A 21,859-nucleotide genomic window follows, 5' to 3' on the forward strand; every position below is an offset into this window, starting at 1 on the left:
CTGAAGTTGTTTTTTTAAAATAGGCTTAGCAGCATTAGTATCAGCCATAGGTGTGATGTGCAGCCTCTCCTCTCTCTCCATGTCGGACCATCTATGCATAAAGTCTGCTCTCAGGCAGGCTCTATTCATAGATCACCGATAACACTGATCTATGCTATGCTATGGCTATGGCATAGCATAGATTAGTATACGCAGTCTATTATTAAGGTGTAGTTAAAAAGAGTTTTCAAAAGCATTAAACCCCCCCCCCCCCCCAGTAAAAGTTTCAAATACCTCCTTGCCCATTATATAAAATAAAAATAGTTAAAAAAATAAAATAAATAAACCTATTATATACCGTAGCATGTGGATTTGTCCAATCTATTAAAATATAACATTATTGTTCCTGCACGGTAAATGGTGTAAACAAAAATAAAAATAAAAACACCAGGATTGCTGATTTTTTTTTTTAATTATATATCAGAAAAAAAATTATAAAAAGTGATCAAAATGTTTCTGTTACACTAATATGATATTAATAAAACTAGAGATTATGGCGCAAAAAAGGACACCTCAACCAGCCCTGTAGGTAGAAAAATAAAAGCGCTATGGCTCTTAGAAGGCAGGGAGGAACGTTGCATTAATTTGGCCCGTGCATCCTGGCACGCATGACCTTGGTCTTGAAGGGGTTAAAAAGCTTCTGAAATAGAGAATGATTTACAATCTGAAAAATGAATATTGACCTCTAAATATGAAAAAAATATTCCATTCCAAGTAAAATTCCATTACATCCTCCTGGATTTTTACTCATTTATTTATTTAAGACAGTTTAAAAGCCTGTATCCTCCACTGGTTAACTAAAAAGATGTGTGAAACCTATCGGGGAAGTCACATTGATTTATAGGGCTCTCTGACCTAATGTTTCCAAACACGTTCTGTATCTGTTTTAATAAAATGACTTTGTAACAAGATGACTTCACTCAGTAAAATTGCATTCTCCCAGTAAGACATTAGAAAATGGGAAATAATGGTGACTTTTAGCAATTCTGAACCTGACTTGAAAAATAGCCGAAGAGCACAAATCAGAAGTTTTCAGATCATCAGATCATTTATTATGCACTGAAAAAATATTTTAGCTCTTGTTATATTCTTCTAGTATAAACTGTATAGGAATTAATTTTATAGCTGATACAAGGAGACATATGTTTATCAGATTATGGTTCCTAATCGTGGATGTGCTATACGATTATTACAATAGACTGGACATTAAACAAAGTCTATCATGCTCAGAACTTTTCCTTTAATTTTAGGGGTTTTTTTTCACACAGGCCACCAGAACAGTCAATAATAATAAAGTTACAGTGTCTGTTTTTACTTGTCAGCTTTGTTGTTTAGACTTGGGCAGGATGAGTAGAGTCATCTCATTATCGCTAGAGGTCAGTAGATTTAAAGGGGTAATCCAGTGGCCACATGGCCACTTTCTTCCAGAGATAGCACCACTCTTGTCTCCAGTTTGGTTGTGTGTGGTTTGCAGTTAATCTCTATTTACTTCAATAGAACTGAGTTTCAAAACCCCGTCCAAATTGGAGACAAGAGTGGCGCTGTCTCTGGAAGAAAGTGGCCATGTTTTTCTAACGCTTCATAACCCCATTTATGATAGCTATTTTGTACTACCTTCATTAGTTGATAATTGCTTATAAGCTATTTTTCCAGCTCTCTAATATACTTGCACAATCAGCTTGGATAAAGCCCCTATTACATAGGGCAAACAGAGGAGCAAGCAAGTGCTGTCATCGCAGCATCAGTGAGCGAGTAAGTGCAGGGGGTCCGCGGGGAGGTGTGTGTGTGGGGGGGGGGGGGGGCTGCCTGGGTAATAGTAATAATAATGCTTTTATTTGTATAGCGCACAAATAAATCTGCAGCCCTTTATATAGTTTTGCCAATTATTGCTCCCTGTCCCCAATAGGGCTCACAATCTAAATACACCTATCTGTATGTTTTTGGGTGTGGGAGGAAACCCACGTAAACACGGAGAGAACATACAAACTCTTTGCAGATGTTGCCCTTGGTGGGATTTGAACCCAGGACCCCAGCGCTGCAAGGCTACAGTGCTAACCACTGAGCCACCAGATTGTCCGGGCAGCCCATAGAGGATAGTCGCAGTCTGCTGCCACCTCTCCTATTCCATGGAGCGGCGGCAGCAGATCATTGCTATCACAGTCGTTTGTCTTTTAACATGTTGAAAGACAAACAACTGCAAAGATCAGCAGACATCATCGTTGCCTTCTATTACACAGAACGTTTATTGTCCGTAATGGCCAATATCTGCCAAATACGGCCAATAATCGTTCCGTGTAATAGGGCCTTTAAGTGTTTCTATGTTTTCCATGGGAAGGGGGCAATATGCTATGGCCAGATATCTCCGACAAAAAGCCTTATGTGGGAACAAAGGATTGGGCTAGAAACATACCTGATACTTTTCTCTGTCAACCTCTGTCATTGTGGGAGAGTTTGAACACCTCCGTACTTAGGATATTTACAGCTGGTCCCACAGAAATCAGTAGGTTCAGATGACGTTCCTCTAATGTGTATAGCCATCCATAGATAAGCTTACTTCAAAAGACCCATCATGGACAAAACATCATGTTATATGTGGTTGCAAAATAAACTTGTGAAGTCCTGAACCACCTTGGATGCTGTTGGATCTTCAGGATTTTATTCATAGATTAGGCTGTGTTTTGGGGGAAAGGGCTGTACTCCATCAATCTCTAGAGATTGTGCTAAAAAAATAGGTTGCTCCATTTGCTACATACATCTGTGAGTGCAGAAAGCAGGCATTAGATGCTGATGGACACCTGGCTTTCCATTATCAGGCTATGTTTCCACTTCAGGAAAATATCGGGGATAGATCAGGATCATTATTAGCAGCCATCTATTTAACAAGACGGCCACCTTTTGATGATATTATTACGAAGTGGGAGCATAGCCTTACAGTTGTCTTCACCTAAACGATTCATCTGAATCATCTGAATGTCCTTGTTATGTTTAACTGCCTGTAAATTCCAATTATGCTCGTACTGAGATGCAATATTGTAGTACTGGTAGAGAAAGGATCCAATGTGTAATATTGCACACCATAAAAGATCATCTACTGGCACTAATATCTAACAGACAGAACACAAACCAGGGATGATTTCCACCATTATAACTATTACTGTCATTGTTACTGTCATTTGGACACCAGAATTGCTCTTACTCCTAAGAGCCTCCTCAATCCACAGCCAGGGTAGGGGATTGTTCAGCAGTGTACTCCACACCCTGGCCAGTAGAACATTCGACTGCTTCGCTCCACAGACTGTATTGAAGTTAACAAGTCAGATTTGATAGACATCCGGTAAGAGACACACACAGCCGTGCACTCCCCCTGGCTTTGTCTAGGGTTCACAATGGGTCTCAAGAGTGAGACCCAAAGTGATCAGTAACTGATGACATGGCATATGTTACTGTAAGCAACATTAACACTTTAATATAGTTAAGTCATAGGTCACCTGGAAACAAATTGAAATGGGATGCTGTTCTGTTTTATTTTAACATTTGAAATGGAAGGGATCGGATCAGCTCTGCTGTAGCTAAGCCAGCTGGTTCCGCCATAGGTTTTATATGCCATTGATCCACAAGCAGAGTTAGTCCCATTCAATAACGCCAACATATTCATCTTCTAATAAATCACATATAGAGCAGTATTTTGGTTTTGATCAAGAGAATGCATTAGAAAACCACCACTGTGGAGAAGACAGACATATTGACATATTGTCACTCAATCCACAAATATATAAAACTAACCAAAGACATGGCCAAATACAACAACTAACTGAATAGGACAATTCAAAAGCTCAATTTACTAGTCAGTATTTGATTTTTAATAATAATACACAATAATAATACTACCCTTATACATTAGGGTGTAAAGTATGCGTATGGGTGTTTCATGCTAGCGGAACCTCTTTGTTATATCACTCTTCCTTGCCTCACTTACCAGTGACCCAATTTAGAGTTTGTTGGCCACTGGTTCAATAGATGGATTAGTCCCCAGGGCACCATATATCTGGCACTCTCTGGAGGATCTCTATTGATATGTTGATTAGCCTTTTCTAGTAATGGCTTCTTTTGTTAGTAAACAGAATACATTATTTATTGTCCTTCTATTCTCTTCTTTGTTTTTTTTACGGCGAAACCTATTTTATTCTATAAAATCTTTATTATTTCTAATCATAATCCTTTTTATAGAATTTAAAAAATTTAAGAAAGTCTTCATATTCTGGAGCTTTGAGGCCTCATATATATCATATGGATGCCACTCACAGTAAATCTGTGTAATACTTGAAGCGGAATAAAATAAATGAACTGTATGAAATAGTTAAGCGTTGTAGAATATAAATAAATCACGTCCGTTCCTGTACATACTGTAGTTTCCACGGCAAAATTAATAATTTAACATATTAAATTATACATTTTTATATGGTACATTAAATTTCAGGAGCTTTGGTTCTTACATTTTATTACATTGGGGTTTTATTTACTGGCTCTAATATTACCAACACTGCGCTATTCGTTTTAAGGGTTCTGGCTTTGGTATATTTATACTATATTTCCGTACTGCTTTCTGACAGGAATGGATGTAAATGTGTAGTTGTCAAGCTGCCTCTGTTTTGCTTACTTTTCCTGTCTATCCTGTTCTGCCATTAGATTCTTAGAATACTATTATTTCTTCTGCCATTTAGGCCATCATCTTTAAGAAAATATGTTGGCATTTCTAACTTGGCCATTAAATGGGTTGTCCAGGGATAAAGGAAAATTATATATGGCTGGCAGTGGTGTAAAGATGAAAAAGTCATACAAACCCTGATCCCCCACTTCTGCTACACTTCCCCACTTCCTGGTTCCAGTGACGTATGATTCCTGAATGAACTACAACTTCATCCAATCAGTGACTGAAAATGACCACTGCTGTGCTGTGCTGTGGCTTGTGACTGGCTGAGCGGGCATTTCCTGCAGAGATGACACGTCACAAGAGCTAGAAATAATGGCAAGCGGCAACAGAAAGTATAAGTGCAGAAACTACAGGGGATCAGGTTGAGTGAGTATCACTTTCTTACATCACCCCCAGCTGCATGTAAAAAAAAATTATCCCCAGAAAACCCTTTAAAGAGTATCTACTCCACTTCTAAATAACATAGCAGGACAGTGGTTCTATATAATAGCTAATTATTAACTAACAAAACAACAATCACTAAGCTCAGGGAGCTCAGTGAGAAAAATCCAATGGAGTACTCATTTAAGAATCTTCACTGATTGCCCCCTACAAAATTTGAATATGACTTATAGGGGCCACCCTGGTGTTTCCCTATTTAGGTCCTAATGCTTGCAACAGAGTGAGGACCTGAGGGACTACGTATCAGGGTGGCTTGGTGTTCTTCCCACTGGGAGGCACCCCTTGGCAATGGGCTTCCTTCTCTGGAGAGAGGGATATCTGGCTATTCTTGTGTTTTGAGACTCGCAACTGAGGCTCCACGGACCCCTTCTTTGCATATTCAAATTTTGTAGGGGGGCAATCAGTGGAAACTCTTAAATGAGTACTCCATTGGATTTTTTTTCACTGATCTACCCGAGCTCAGTGATTGTTGTGTTTTGTTGGTCTATTTTTCATTGCCCCTGGTAGCCAGAATCCTGCTCCACCCTTACAACGGCAAATACCAAGTAACTGTTGTTTGTGGATGGATGCCTAGCCTTGGTAACCTTTTTCTTATGTCGTCGTTACACTCTCAACAGAGTTAGACTTCGACTTATAGGGGCCACCCTGGTGTTTCCCTATTTAGGTCCCAAAGCTCACAACAGTGTGAGAACCTGAGGGACTACGTATCAGGGTGGTTTGGTGTTCTACCCTCGGACCCCTTCTTTGCATATTCTAATTATTAACTAACCTTTCAGTTTCTTTATAGGCCTGCTTTTAATCCAAGATCTGTCCTGGGGTCTTTTCGGCAGGTGATGCGATTATTGTTCTAAAAAAATACTTTCAAACTTGCAGCCCTGTGTCAAATTAGCGTGGCCTAGAGTGTCTGTGCCCAGGCTTGCACCACCTCTCCGTCCCTCCTCCTTACCCTCTTCACTATTAGGAATGCCCCATGGCAGGGTTTTTTCTATCCATCACTGAAAACTGCACAGGTGCCTTAAGAATCCAACACATGTGCAATATTCTTACAGGTGATGAATAGGAGAATACCTGCCTGGGGCATTCCTAATGATGAGGAGGGCGGGGAGGAGGATTCATAATACAAGCTGGCAAAAGAACAGAACAGGTTCATGACTTGGCCTTGTGCATCATTTTCTACACTGGTTACTAGGTACACGCTGATTAAAAATCCAATAAAAATCCTTAGGCAATGTAAGACTAGTTACCAGTCTCCCAATCTGCAGTAGAAAAAAAAAAGAAAACCCTTTGAGAAGTGGATGCATGACTTTTTGCCATTAGAGTGATAATTATCTTGACATAAAGGCTGTTTTAATAATAGCAGAACTTAAAGGAGTATTTCCATCTTGTAGGACCAGTTAAATATTTACTTAGTATATTTGCCTCCTTCTCCTGATATGTTGCTATTTGCCTCCTATTCTTATCTGCTCCCCTCAGTGACGTGTCAGACTGGGGACAGACTTGACTCTGAAGGGAGATATCGGTGCACTGGAGCAACTGGGCCCATCTCCAGTGCACCAAACTAGACATTTGTATAAGTACAAGCCGGAGAAGATCTCAGATACTGGATAGCGAAAGGAGTAACGGAAGGCACTGTTACAATGTATGTGGCAGCGCCAATCAGGTGATATGGAAATCTTAACTACGTTGTTTTAGTGGTTTATTTACATTAACTTGATGAGCACCACAAGTTCTACTGTTTTTCTGAGATGAAAAGACCCTATAATGTTGGTTAGATTGGTGAAGTTTTTGGTTGGCTTTGATATATGAAAATGAAAGTAAAAAAGAAAATGCAGTAAAATCTAAAATTTTCCATAAAAAACATTCTACAACAGTCTTGTTCATATGGAAACGCATTAACTAGTATCCACCATGCCTTTAGAATAATAACAAATCATAAAGAGATAAGAAAATCATTTAGAACAATAGACAGACATGACAGTTTGATACATTTAGTATTGGTCTAATGGCAGATGATGCATTTAGAATTGTTCTGATGGCAGTTGGTGTATTTAGAATTGTTTTCTATGACAGTTGACGAATCTCTGAATTGTTCCAACGGCAGTCAGTGTGTATTTAAGGTGGAAACCTTTTTTGTTATAGGATGAATATACCTTGTCCTGTGGGATAATTGTGTCAAGTTAAAGGCCAATATTTCACCATGTGTTGGGAATCCAATCACGTAATGAAATTCAGATAATCCGCTTTTAGTTACTGATGTGTTCCCAGCGGCAGGTCCCATGATAACACATGCTGTGATACCACACAGTATGTTATATGGATGCAACCAAGATTGAGTGCACTCTGTGGTAACTCTGAACAGCAGTAACTTCCCTTACTTATTGTGGTATATTACTCATCTAGACATAGCTTTGCCCTTAACTGCTGAATCTATAGTCACAACAAATTACTGTGCCATGTTCTGGGCAATATTAACTTATTTTTATGTCTAGCTTTTTATATATTAGAATATGTTACATGGTTGAAGGGTAATAAAAAGACATAGTCAACGTGAGAAGAAAATTGTGCATGCAATTAATGGGACGGTGACATCTGGAAAAAGACAGTTGTAAATTCCCAGCTATAGGGGCTTATGCGACATATATATCAGGGGTTCAAAGCTTGAAAAATGTACACGCTGCTGGAAATCAGTACAGAACAATGTACACTTTGGCCTTGGAAATGTATATATAATGTCTATAATGATTAAATTGTCAACTGTTTAATATTACTTTATGTTAAGGCTTGGTTCACACGTTTTTGCAATTCGGTTTTCTCATTGCAAAAAACGGATGGAAAAACATATTTGTGTGCATCTGATCCGTGATTTTTTTTTTTATAATGGAGGTCAATGGAAAAACAGATTAAAATGGATGGACAAATATGCAAAAACGGATGAAAAAAAAACCCAGCCTTACTGATTTATAAAAATGCTGATGGGGTGCAAATGCTGGATATAGGGAGCAAGCCTTTGTCTCCTATAAATACCTTTAAGAAAAAAGAGTAATGGTGCGTTTACACGTAACGATTAAAGGGCGAATTTGCGCGATAACGATCGAAATCGAACGATAATCGTACGTGTAAACGCAGCCAACGATCAAACGACGAACGGGCAATCGTCCGTTTTGATCTTTCAACATGTCATCAAATCGTCGTTCGTCGTTCGCAAAAAAATCGCCGATTGTTCCGTGTAAACAGTCGTCGCGCGATAGTCCGGCCGCCCGCAGCCCTGCCCGCCGCCCGGCCCCCCGCTCATCCGCAGCCCCCTGCGCCGGCTCGATCGCCACCCCCGCCGCTCTCATCGCCACCGCTCTGATCACCACCCGCCGCTCCGGTCACACACCCCCCCTGCCGCTCCGATCGCTACCCCCGCCGCTCTGATCGCCACCCGCCGATCCGATCGCTACCCCCGCCGCTCTGATCGGCACCCGCCGCCGCCGCTCCGGTCGCCACCCCCCCCCCCCCCCGCCGTTGCCTTCGCCGCCTCGATCGCCCCAGCCGGCCCACGGTCATACGTTACCTGCTCCGCGCAGCAGGTCTTCAGCCATCCCCGGCTCCGCTCTTCAGTGCACTGATTGGCTGAAGAGGTGAGTCGGGAATTTCAAAAGGCTCCTCTTCAGCCAATCAGTGCTGAAGAGGAGCACTGATTGGCTGAAGAGGAGCCGTTTGAAATTCCCGGCTCCCCTCTTCAGCCAATCAGTGCACTGAAGAGCGGAGCCAGAGATGGCTGAAGACCTGCTGTGCAGAGCAGGTAACGTATGACCGTGGGCCGGGGGGGGGGGGCGATCGGAGCGGCGACGGCGGCGGGGGTGGCGATCGAATCGGCGGGGGGCGACCGGAGCGTTGGCGGGGGTGGCGATCGGAGCGGCATCGGTGGGGGGCGCGACCGGAGCGGCGGCGGGTGGCGATGAGAGCGGCGGGGGCGGCGATGAGAGCGGCGGGGGTGGCAATGAGAGCGGCGGGGGTGGCGATCGAGCCGGCGCAGGGGGCTGCGGATGAGCAGGAGGCGGGGCTGCGGACGGGACGGGCTGCGGGCGCGCGATCGCAAAACGATTTTTCCGTACGATATATCATACCGTCTAAACGCTGATCATTATGAAAAAAAAATCGTTACTCCAACATCGTTAATACTACGATCGGGCCAATTATCGCTTTGTGTAAACGCACCATAAAGTTTATCAATGAACTATAATAGTAAACATCTGTTTTGTGTTGATCAGTAGCCCCCTTTCATGTGTAGCATCCACTACATATACACTTAGGGGGGCATTTATTAAGTCCGGCGTTTTTTACGCCGGACTTAAAAATGCCCCCGCAGCTCCGGCGCTACGGAGATTTAAGTAGAGGCGGACTGCCTCTACATAAATCCCGTGCGCGCCGGTGCGCACCGCCGAAAACCTACGCCAGCTGAGGACTGGAGTAGGTTTTCGGCGTATATTTGGGCGGAACGGCCACTACACGCCCCCTTTCCGCCCCCCTGGCGTACTCGGCGGAAAGTGCCGATTTGCGAATATTTTATTCGCAGATCGGCCATTTGCGTATAAAAAAATACGCAAATCTGCACTTTCCGCCGAAAATCATCCGTTCGCAGGATGATACATGTGGCCCTTAGTTTAAATGGCTATTGTTGTTTTAAGAAACTTAAATCAATAGTAGAAGCAAATGTCCAAATGGCCAAAGTATGACTTAGGAGCCATATGTCGGTTTCAGGCCTCTTTTGTTCATCTTCTTACATCCCATATCAAGTTTCCAGTTTTCAAGCATTGGCCCCCTCCCCAACCCTTCCTGGTAGAAGAAATCAATCATAGATCACTTCTTCCCAAAAGATTTATGTAGAGATTATATTAGATTGCAGAATAGATCTGATAGTTATGCAAAGGACATAGTTGTGTTATTATAAGGGCCCTGTGGCTGACATGATTCACAAACATCAGTTGCTTCACCAGTAGAGATGTTCAAGATTTTGCTTTGCTTATGCCAGCGGGTAAGTTTTCTATTATAGACTTGCGGAAGCTTTATAAACAACAAAGGAGGCTGAAATGCTAAAACATGAATCCATATTTCAGCTACCTGCCTTACAAGCAGAAAATACAGGTCTGAAATAGGACATTCTCTATAGATAAAATGCAGGAAAAAACGAGGTTTCCGTTTTTTACTCTTCTCTAGTCGAATTGTGTCACCCAGTTTAAAATACAGTATTGTCTAACATTTTGGTGGATTAAATAATCTTTTTATTTAATTTTTGTAATGCTGGGGGTTGTGGTTCCCCTGTTCCACCACTAGCAATGAAGTAAGCCGCACCAGGGAGCAGAGTATAAGGGGCCGCTGGTCTTCACCAGAGCCCGCCGCAAGGCAGGATGGATTTGCTGCGGCAGGCGGCCCCCAGGTCGCTACCCCTGGCTTGGCTGCTAGTGGTGGTGGCGAGGTGCAGCTGGAGACTTGTAGGCAGACGGAAGAAGGCTGGAAACACTAGGTAGGATACACGGAGAGGAGTATACTGGTAGGATACAGGGGCAGGATACACTGGCTGGATACAGGAGAGCTGGGACTACACACTAAGGAAAGCATGCAGAGGCTCCAACACCTGTGGTGGGACAGGGCTGCAATTTATAGGAGAGTCTCAGAGCAGAGCAGCAGTCAATTAAAGGCACAGTGACCCTTTAAGTTACAGCAGAGCCCGCACGCGCGCTCCCTAGGAGACAGACGCGCCCGTCGAGCTGACAGGGAGCTGGAGGAGGAGGAACCCCGGCACAGAGCAGGAGATGGGGCAGCAGCGGCGCGGCGAGAGGTATGTGCCGCGGCCGCGGATGTGACAGTACCCCCCCCCCCCTTGGGCCTCCCCCACTTTCTTGCCTGCAAGAAGTTCTTAATGAGATCCCGATCTAAGATGTTGGCTTCGGGTTCCCAGGATCTCTCCTCTGGGCCAAAACCTCTCCAGTCAACCAAAAAGAAGCGTCTTCCTCTAACAGTCTTCATTGCCAGGATGTCCTTAACAGAATAGATGTCATCAGAGACTGCTTGTGGAGGAGAAGAGGAGGGTTTACTGGAAAAACGGTTGAGGACCACTGGTTTTAAGTGCGAGACATGGAAAGAGTTCGGGATTCGCATGGTAGGAGGCAGGCGTAGTTTATAGGCGACCGGATTGATGCACCTCAGGACCGTGAAAGGACCAAGGAAACGTGGACCCAACTTGTAACTAGGGATCTTCAATCGAACGTGCTCGGCCGACAACCAGACTTTATCACCTGGATTGAAAGTTAAGGCAGGTCTCTTCTTGTCTGCCTGCACTTTCATTCGACCGGTTGCATGTATCAGGGATTGGCGTATGTGGATAGAGGAAGCGGGGGAATAGGGTGACGACCGTAGACAATAAAGAACGGTGACTTGCCGGTGGAACTTGAGTCTAGGTGGTTATAGGAGAACTCTGCCTAGGGAAATAGGTTAGCCCAGTTGTCCTGGCGAGCCGAAACAAAATGCCGTAGGTAGTTCCCTAGAACTTGATTGATCCTCTCAACCTGCCCGTTGGACTCCGGGTGATAGGCCGAAGAAAAGTCCAACTTGACCTGGAGCTGGGAACAGAGAGCACGCCAAAACCGGGAGATGAATTGAGGTCCTCTGTCGGAAACGATATGTTTTGGTAGACCATGCAACCGAAAGATGTGTTGGAAAAACAGGTTGGCCAGGCAAGGGGAAGAAGGCAGACCAGGCAGAGGTACGAAATGCGACATTTTTGAGAATCGATCGGTAACCACCCAGATCACGGAGTTTCCTTCAGAAGGCGGGAGATCGGTAATGAAGTCCAAAGCAATATGTGCCCACGGATGCTCTGGAATGGGCAAAGGCTGCAGCAGGCCGGATGGTCTCTGACGATGGGACTTGTTTTGGGCACACGTGGTGTAAGAAGCCACAAAGTCCTTGACGTCCTTGTACAGACTTGGCCACCAGTAGTGGCGGGAGATCAGTTGCCCCGTCTTACGGGATGCCCAGCGATCAACGAAGAGTGCCCCCATTTCAGAATTCTCCTTCGGAGCGCTGGGCGAACATAGGTTTTTCTGGCAGGAACATTCTGGAGAACAGAGGTGGCGACCGGCATCAGCCGTTCTGGTGGTATGATGTGGCAGGGAGTGTCCCCTTGTCCAAGGACATCAGAAGAACGCGAGAGAGCATCAGCTTTCACGTTCTTCTCCGCTGGACGAAAATGAATAACAAAGTTAAAACAGGAGAAGAAAAGGGACCACCTGGCTTGCCTGGGGTTAAGCCGTTGTGCCGACTGGAGATACAGGAGGTTCTTGTGGTCTGTGAAGATATTTATTGGGTGTCTTGCCCCCTCTAGGAGATGACGCCACTCCTCCAGGGCCAGTAACTCACGGTCTCCGATGGTATAGTTCCTTTCAGCCGGGGAAAAGGTTTTAGAGAAGAAGCCACAGGTCCTAGTCTTGCCCAAAGAGTCCTTCTGAGTGAGAACAGCTCCGGCGCCCACAGAGGAGGCATCCACCTCCAATGAAAATGGCCTGGCGGGACCTGGACGAGAGAGGACTGGAGCAGAACCGAAGGCTGACTTCAATTTGGCAAACGCTTGTTCAGCCTCGGGTGGCCACCGCTTGGGGTCAGCTTTCTTCTTGGTAAGAGCCACGATTGGCGCAACCAAGGTGGAGAAATGTGGAATGAACTGTCTATAATAATTGGCGAACCTCAGGAAGCATTGTATGGCTCTGAGCCCAACGGGGCATGGCCATTGAAGGACTGCCGAGAGTTTAGCTGGATCCATCTGCAGACCATGGTCTGAGATTATGTACCCAAGAAAGGGAAGGCTGGACTGATGGAACATGCACTTCTCCAATTTGGCATACAGACGGTTGGCCCTTAGCCGTTGCAGTACTTGGCGTACTTGAGTCACATGGGTCTGCATATCAGGGGAGTAGATCAGGATGTCATCCAAGTACACAATGACACAAACGGAGAGGAGATCCCGGAACATGTCATTGACGAACTCCTGGAAGACCGCTGGGGTGTTGCAGAGACCAAAAGGCATGACCAGATATTCGTATTGCCCATTCCTGGTGTTGAAGGCGGTCTTCCATTCATCGCCCTTACGGATCCTGATGAAATTGTAGGCCCCCCTCAGGTCCAGCTTAGTGAAGACTCGAGCTCCCCGGAGACGATCGAATAACTCAGAAATCAGAGGCAAGGGATATCGATTTTTCACCATGACTTTGTAGAGTCCCCAGTAATCAATACAAGGATGGAGTGATCCATCCTTCTTCTGGACAAAGAAGAACCCGGCACCGGCAGGAGAGGTGGACTTACGGATGAAGCCCTTTTGCAGGTTCTCCTTGATGTAAGCGGCCATGGCCTCAGTCTCTGGGACCGAAAGGGGGTACACTCTACTACGAGGAGGTGTGGCACCTGAAAGGAGATCCACAGGGCAATCGTATGGCCGATGAGGCGGTAAAGTGTCAGCTTCTTTCTCTGTGAATACATCTGCCAGGTCTCGGTATTCGGCCGGTAGGCCAGGCAGAAGTTTGGAGGAGTCTGGCGAAGACGAAGGAGGCCAGATCTGGGGGGTCTTCAGACAGCGGCCAGAACATTCTGGACCCAAACGTAAGATCTCCCCGGTCTTCCAATCTAGGTTGGGAGCATGGAGCTGCAACCATGGCAACCCCAACAAGATGGCCGAAGAAAAGCGGGACAAAACATAGAAGACCATCCTTTCCGAATGCAGCGCCCCCACCTGAAGGATTAATTGTCTAGTCTGATACCTAACCACATCGCTGAGAGACTCGGCACAGTAGAGGCAGAGATTCTGCTTCAGGCGACGTGTTCTCTCCTCGGGAGTCAGGCGCACTCTCTCCACCTGCATAGGCTCTTCCAACACAGGCGAGATCTCAGGGGCGGACGGCCTCTGAAAAGCTGGAGCCAGGCGGAATGCCCGGCGAGGACGATGTAGCAGGCGTTCTTGTTGAAGCTCCTCCTCGCGCTCAGAGAACCGGACATCAATCCGGGTAGCCAGATGGATCAGGTCATTTAATGAAGATGGGAGGTCTCGGCCGGAAAGAACGTCCTTCACTCGACTGGAAAGGCCCTTCTTGAAGGTGGCCACTAGGGCAGCGTTATTCCAGTCTAGTTCAGTGGCCAGAGTGCGGAACTGCATCGCATACTCCCCAACAGAGGAGTTCCCCTGTTTCAGGTTGAGGAGCGCAGTCTCTGCAGATAAGGCTCGAGCTGGCTCCTCGAACACACACCAGAACTCTGCCAGGAAGGTCCGGTGGCTAGGGCAGAACCTTGCAGGGGGGAAGCACCAGGAGCAGGGGTAATAAAACAACATTTTTTCTTTTTTTTTTAGTCTCTCGCCTCCAGTTCAGACTTGCCAGTAAATCTGGTGTTTTCTAAAGGGGAGGTTGGTCAGGTCTGTTATGGTGGCATTATACAGTGACAGTATGGCGGTATTAGTCAGGTCTGGTGTGGCTCTGTTAAAAATGACGCCAGGAGCTGTTACCTGCCAATCTACCAATCCTGTAGCAAGGATTCCTTCAGACAATATGCAGACTGCTCTAATCATTGATTACCAGGATTATTAGCAATACGCCTATAGGCAATACGCCCAAGAAAATCATGATGCTAATTGGTGAGTCAAGATAGGCGTCTTCAGGCTTAGTGCCTAGGGCAACAGCAGCTGTTAATACGGCCCTAGGTGTGGCCATGGTAATGACAGGTAGTGTTAAAATGGCATGGGTTCTCTAAAAACCTTCATCAGGAAATCCGAAAACTCAGATTTGTAGGTGTTGGTTGGTGTATGTTGGTGTAGGTTGGTCTATGGACCTAGACCCAAATTATCTCTCTCGTAAATCAATTGAATTAATCTGCGTCTTTTTCTTGCTTAATCTACTACAATGAAGACTATGTTTTGGGATTCACATAGTGTAAATCTTACATTGTACATGCTTAATGCAGGCTCCTGGGTAGAGGATTATTAGTACTGTAGCTCCTAATAGTAGGCTTGCTCACCACCTTTGCCATGCGCCGTTAGCACTTGTGACGGTCATAAAATAAATGACTTCACTGGAGACTTGTTTGGCGAGAACCTTTATGATATATTATATTTTATCATAGATTTGTGACAGTTAATTAAAAACAGACAATCTATATCCGCCATCTACTGTAATGACTTGAGATGGGATTTCACTTACCTTTTACTGACAGTAAGATTAATACTTTTTCCAGAATAACCACTGTTATGGGAGAAAAAAAATAACTGCTTTACAGGAATTGTCTAGGTTAGAAAACCTATTTTCTAATATATATATATATATATAAAAAAAAAAAGTGGTGGCGCTGGTACAGCCGTCTCCTGGAGATCCCTACAGTGGAAACAATCTGTCAAAGGCTGAAACGATTGATGGCCTATCCACTGATCGGTAGTGTGCAAACATATGACACTCCTGTTGATCAGCTGTTCAGAAATCCATGGCACCCAAAGTACTGTACACAGCTTCAAGTAGAGCTAAACCGCAGTAATCTGGGGCCACCAATACAACGACGCATTGCTTCTGGCACTGTCTATCGTATAATATAGGTGCCACAGACCTCCTGAACTACCGACTTGCAGGGGTGCCAGTTATTGCACCCTACAATCAACGATTTATTGAACACTCTGAAGATAGGCTATCAATTATTTCATCAAGAGAAACCCCTTTAACATGTTATTATTGGGAAATCCCTATAACAAAAAAATGGGGCATCAGAATTCCTTTGGCTGATGTGCACTAGGTCCTGACATAGAAAATATAAAACGCCTAAAAAATATATATATATTTTTTCAAATTACCAATACCAAAGTACTAGTCAACAGTTTAGGGGGAATTTGATATAACATAGAGAGAATTAACCCCTTCTGCCATGCAAGTACTTTGCAGGAGCTGATCCCTCTCCATATACAACAGTGCTGGCTATATACTACAGCTCCCCAGCAGATGCTGCGATCAGCTCACAGTTAAACCCCCTTAGATGCTGTGGCCAATAGCAATAACAGCACCTAGGTGGTTGTTTGACAAGTGCCATCGTGTCTCTGATCATCCTCCTCACATTGCAATTGTGGGGAGCAGATCAGGTGGCATGGCAGCCAGGGGCCCCATTATAGATTTCCTGTTGCCATAGGACAGAATGAGACAGAATGTAATAGGAGATCAGTAGCTGGCAGTACACTGCAATATGTGTGTCCTATAATAATCCTATAATATTTTCCCATAAAAAAATATTAACCCCTAAAAAAAAAATTAAAGGGAGAATTTATTAATGGTTTTTGTGTGAGTGTTGGTGTAAAACTAATGACACTTTTTGAGCAATCACTTATTTGCTGAAAAATTTGTGACTTTTACATTATTTTACGCAATAATTTGAGAGCTTTATGCAAAAATTTACACTGTTGTGCAATATTGTGTGGCATTTTTACACTAGTCTTTTGGTGAAAGCATTAATCCTCCCACAGGGAACGGACCAGAGCTGGACAGTTTGCCAGTAATACACATCCATGGTCTTCCTTACCCTTATTTCTCTGGCCAATGTCTCTCTCCTGTACTCAGCACATGGTGGAAACAAGTCACCCCTCCATAGTTTTTGTTTTTTTTCGGGTAATTTGCTGTTTTTTGGTTAATGAAGTGATGTACAGAAATATTAGGAATCATGTTGGCTATCAAATAGAGAGAGGAGGAACATCTGGCTAGTCCTGTGTTTTGAGACTCTTAAATGAGGCTCCATGGGCTCTTCCTCTTTGCATATTCATGTTTCCCATAGAGCAATGTACCTAGGAATTCACTGCATTGAGTGCTTTAACCGGCAGCTGGCAGTGTTGTCTTTGGCTGGTCTCCCTGAGATCAGTGATCTGTTTCTTTTCTAGCTCTACTAGGCATTGCTCCCAACTAGCCAGAATCCTGCTCCACACTGATGAGGGGCAACACCCCGAAACAGCTGTATGTGGATGGTTACCTGTCCTTGGTTTTTCCCTTGTCATTACATTGACTTATAGGGACAATTATTAGGCTGGGTTCACACTACGTATATTTGAGGCTGTATTTTTCAGGCTGTATAGCAACCAAAACCAGGAGTGGATTGAAAACACAGAAAGGCTCTGTCCACACAATGTTGTAATTGAGTGGATGGCCGCCATATAATGGCAAATATTTGCTGTTATTTTAAAACAACGGCTGTTATATTGAAATAATGGAAGTTATTTACCGTTATATGGCGGCCATCCACTCAATTTCATCATTGTGTGAACAGATCCTTTCTGTGTTTTCAATCCAACCCCTTGTTTTGGTTGCTATGAGGACCTGACATGAGGACCAAATACAGCCTCAAATATACATAGTGTGAACCCAGCCTTAAGGTGGTTATGGTGGTTTCCATACAGGAGCCAGCCCTTGGCTGGGTCCTTCCCTTAGGGGAAATCTGGCTAGTCCTGTGTTTTGAGACTCTTAAATGGGCTCTTTTTTTGCATATCAAATAGAGCAAAGTAGTAAACAGTGGTCTTGATCTACTTGATAACTGGTGACTATGACCATGGAAATGTTATAGATGCACAATTTTAATAATGTCATGTTATTGAATGGGTATTCATTTTTCTCATGTGTTCCTTAAAGGGGTTATCCAGCGCTACAAAAACATGGCTACTTTTCCCCCTACTGTTGTCTCCAGTTCAGGTGTGGTTTGCAATTAAGCTCCATTTACCTCAATGGAACTGAGTTTCAAAACCCCATCCAAACTGGAGACAACAGTAGGGGGAAAGTGGCCATGTTTTTGTAGCGCTGGATAACCCCTCTTAAGGAGAAGTCCAGCTATTGCTAACATCCAGCAGCCTGCAGGGGAGGGATTACAAGTAGACACTTACCTTTCCACACCTGGCTATGGTAAGCGGCTGGAGCTGCCATAGGACCCCAGCTGGGCTCCAGGGTGTTCATGTCACGACCCTGCTGATCAGGGGTGGATTAACTTTACCATAGGCCTGGGGCTGTTTACCAAGCCTGGGCCCCCCCACCCCACTGTAACTATGGCAGCACTAGCCTGGCGTTGATAGTACAGGACAGATAATGTCCTGATTTGTGCAAAATTGCCATAAAAAAACTGTGATATTTTTTTTGCAAATCATGGCAGAAGTGTAGCCAGGAGACAGTACACCACTGAAAGTATAAGTCTTTTTGGGTGGTCATAAGCCCCATGACATCTGGCGGGGGTCCTGCAGCCACTCCCGCCACTCACCACGGGCATGAGGAGAGGTAAGTACCTACTTGTAATCAATTTCTCTCCTCCCCCTACCAGCTGCAGGATTTTAGCAATCACTGGACTTCTCCTTTAAATACACTATTAGGCTATGTTACCACAAAGTCTTTTTTTTTTTACTGTTTGAGGTCAAGTAACGGCTGTTATTTCTTAATGACAGCTGTTATTGCACAAATGGCCAAAACGGCCATAAAAAAGACATTGTTGGAACATAGCCTAAAAGTGGAAAAGTAACATAAAATAAAATCCACTAGTAAAGAAAACCTGTAGACTGAAGACAGCAGACAGGTCATTGATTGTATCTCCATTTATTGTAAGCTCTTAATGAAACCTCATAAATCACCAGAGGAGGAACATTTAATGTTACGTCCTTGGACTAGTTTAATTCATATTCTTTCTATTCATTTGCTATGAAGTTGTATCAACACTATGGCTCAATATACAACATGATGAATGTTAAAAGCACATTAGAATATAATGGTTATGTAACTAAAGACATAATAATTACATGTTCAATGAAAGCACACACGTGTGGAGGCCCGAGATAAGTCCCAGGGAGTCTTATCAATACTTTAATTATAGATAACAACATGGTACACATTTGCTTTTTGCTCCGTGCCATCTCCTTGTCTCTTATGTCTTTGCTAATTTATTATGTTGTGCTGCCAAATGTTTACTCTGCAGTATGATGATGGCCTGAGAATTCACAGTCTGTCATGTGTCCTTAATAAACAAGCATTTCAAGCAAAACTGGTCGACTGGGTTATGCCTAGTGTAGGGTCTGCGGAGTGAAGAATCAGGCTTCTATATAAGAAGTCTGATGGTCAAGTCTTGGCTTGGTAAATGCAAAACAATACCTGCCTGACTGCAATGTGCCAGCTATAAAGTTTGTGGATGAAGGATAATGCTATGGGGGTGTTCTTCAAGGGCCACTGGGACCCCCAGAAGGAGATTAAATTGTCTTTTATATGAATAATGCTTGCCGTGTATGTGTGTGTGTGTGTGTGTGTGTGTCCAGTGCTGCATTCATTGTCTATAGGGCCACAAAACATTTGTTTGGTCATCATTGTTTGGTCTTTTCATAATGTGTAAATGGAGCACAGGACATGTACAAGCCATTTGTCCCTGTTGTTGTGAATGGTAGGGGGTCTCAGCAATCAGACCCCACCAATCAACGTGTTATCTCCTATCCTGTAGACAGATGGGAAAACCCCTTTAAGATGACATGGATCAATATGTTCTTTAGTAACCTTTCCAATAGTAAATATACATTACAAAGCAACGAAATCTGGAAGTTGGTTTAAAATATCTATTTTCATTCTATTCTATTTTCTTTCTCTAATTACCTTCTACGAGGGTTCTTACTTTATTTCCAGTTTGTTAGGCTGACCATGCACATGGGGTGGCTACTGGCCAAATGCTTATTCAGCTGGCAGCTATATCTGTGTATAGTAACATTCATTGATACAGTTACATTTCTCCAAAAGACTACCCCTTATATGACACATTTTCAGTCTACCTTCATGGTGGTTTCCTTTGATAAGACCACCCCCATAGAGGACCACTTTTCACAAAAAAAGGTACAGCAGTCGGCACTACCTTATATGTAACTGAGCCTCCGGCAACGTGCTCTTGCAAACATATATAGGTTATCAGGTCTGTATGCGGGGTGCTTCTACACAGTAGTGGATTTCAGATAAATGTAGTCATCCAAGAAAGAAGAAAAGCTGTGGGCACTCACCGTTCATGATGAAGCACGGAGAAGTCGCGTGAAACAGCTGTCATAGCAGAGGGGGTTGGCGTCTCTCTGCATTTTACCTGCCACAATGGTTTTTGTAAGCTTTTTACGTGAATAACGTTGGTCTACTGAACGGTGAGTGCCCACAGTGATTCTTCTTTCTTGGATGAGGACCACTTTTCAGTGTAAGGCTGCATTCACACGTTCAGTGTTTTTCCTGGTCTGTGATTGTGGTCTGCTAGCTACCGTTTTGCATCCGTGTTCGTTTTTTTTATTGATCTGTTTTAAAGCACTTTAAATTAAATTGATTACATCACATCCATGTTTTTCACGGACGAACACGGATGCCACAACCGTGTACATCCATGAAAAACACGTATTTCATTGATTTCTATGTAGAATCAGATCCGTGCCTCCGTTTCGAGTTATGACATATCCTATGGAGATCTGTGAAAACACTGAACATGTGAATAGCCCAATAGCAATGGGCTATAAATTTGTCCCTGTGCACGGATACGTACACAAGGACAACTTCACGGAACATCTGAATGCAGCCTAAGGTTATGTTCACACAACTTATATTTCTGTTAACGGCCTGATTTATATGAAAATATACATGCCATTGCTGCCTATGGAATCCCGGCCGGAGCATATACGGAGCTGCGCCACAAACAACTGACATGTCAGTTTTCTGCGGCTGCCATTCATTGAATAGTGGCCGCAGAAAACCCTGTCAGTGTACACTATAGAGCGGGCGGCCGGAGCTGTGGGGAGTTTTGATGTGGGGGCGCACGGATGCGCCTGCAACAGAACCCTGCAGCCCTAAAGATCATGTGGCCGGTACTGCAGTACCAGTTGGTATGATCTTTTTAGGAAGAAGAAACAGGAGAGATTTGTGTTCACATTCAGGCATGGCCCAGTGGATCACATGATCCGTTCTGTGATCCTAAAACATTGGAACATGCTTGAAGGTTAAGAAGCCTTTAGGGATATTAGCAAGCAGAGACCATTGCTGGCATTCAAGAGATGTAAAAACAGGGGCGTAGCTAGGATTCATGGGGCCCCATAGCAAAAAACTGTACGGGGCCCCATAAATCCTGTACGCCCCCCCCCCCCCCCCCCGCCAAACACAGACAGTGACGCACATATACACACACAGAGGCACCATTAACATATATACAGATACGCCACTGACATACACACATATATATATATACGCTGTAATCTGATGACACTAGTGCTGATGTATACACCATGAATAGACTGTACACAGGGAAATCATCTCAGTGTAATAAGAAATACTCAACCAGAAATAAAAGAAAATGCTGCAGATATTAGTGGTGGGTTCTTTTATTAGAGACCAGCATTAATAGAAGCTGCTGCAGAACATCTTTGGGAGCAAACACACACACATACACCAGTGCTACAGACATTGCTGGCATGCACAAACACATATATATATAGCCACAGATACATACACATACTGACATATAAATATATACACAGATACATATATACACATACTGACATATACATATACCCACAAATACATATATACACTCACTGACACACATACACAGCACTTACAGCTCCTAGGCTTCCCCCTCCTCCTCCTGTAGTCC

General features: G+C 44.0%; 1 protein-coding gene across 2 annotated transcripts in view; it reads right to left on the reverse strand.

The window, feature by feature from the left end:
* Nucleotides 1-21,859, reverse strand: part of SV2C (synaptic vesicle glycoprotein 2C) — a 141,120-nt gene that overhangs the window by 111,964 nt on the left and 7,297 nt on the right. Inside the window, exon 1 of one of the 2 annotated variants that reach the window (XM_069962772.1) lies at nucleotides 21,825-21,856. The exons of the other annotated variant lie outside the window; for it this stretch is intronic. The gene's annotated coding sequence lies outside the window, so the exon portion shown is untranslated. Of the gene's footprint in view, nucleotides 1-21,824; nucleotides 21,857-21,859 lie in introns of those variants that run through there. 2 annotated transcript variants of the gene reach the window in all.

The sequence above is a fragment of the Dendropsophus ebraccatus genome, chromosome 3 (assembly GCF_027789765.1).
Source record: "Dendropsophus ebraccatus isolate aDenEbr1 chromosome 3, aDenEbr1.pat, whole genome shotgun sequence".
Taxonomy (NCBI): domain Eukaryota; kingdom Metazoa; phylum Chordata; class Amphibia; order Anura; family Hylidae; genus Dendropsophus; species Dendropsophus ebraccatus.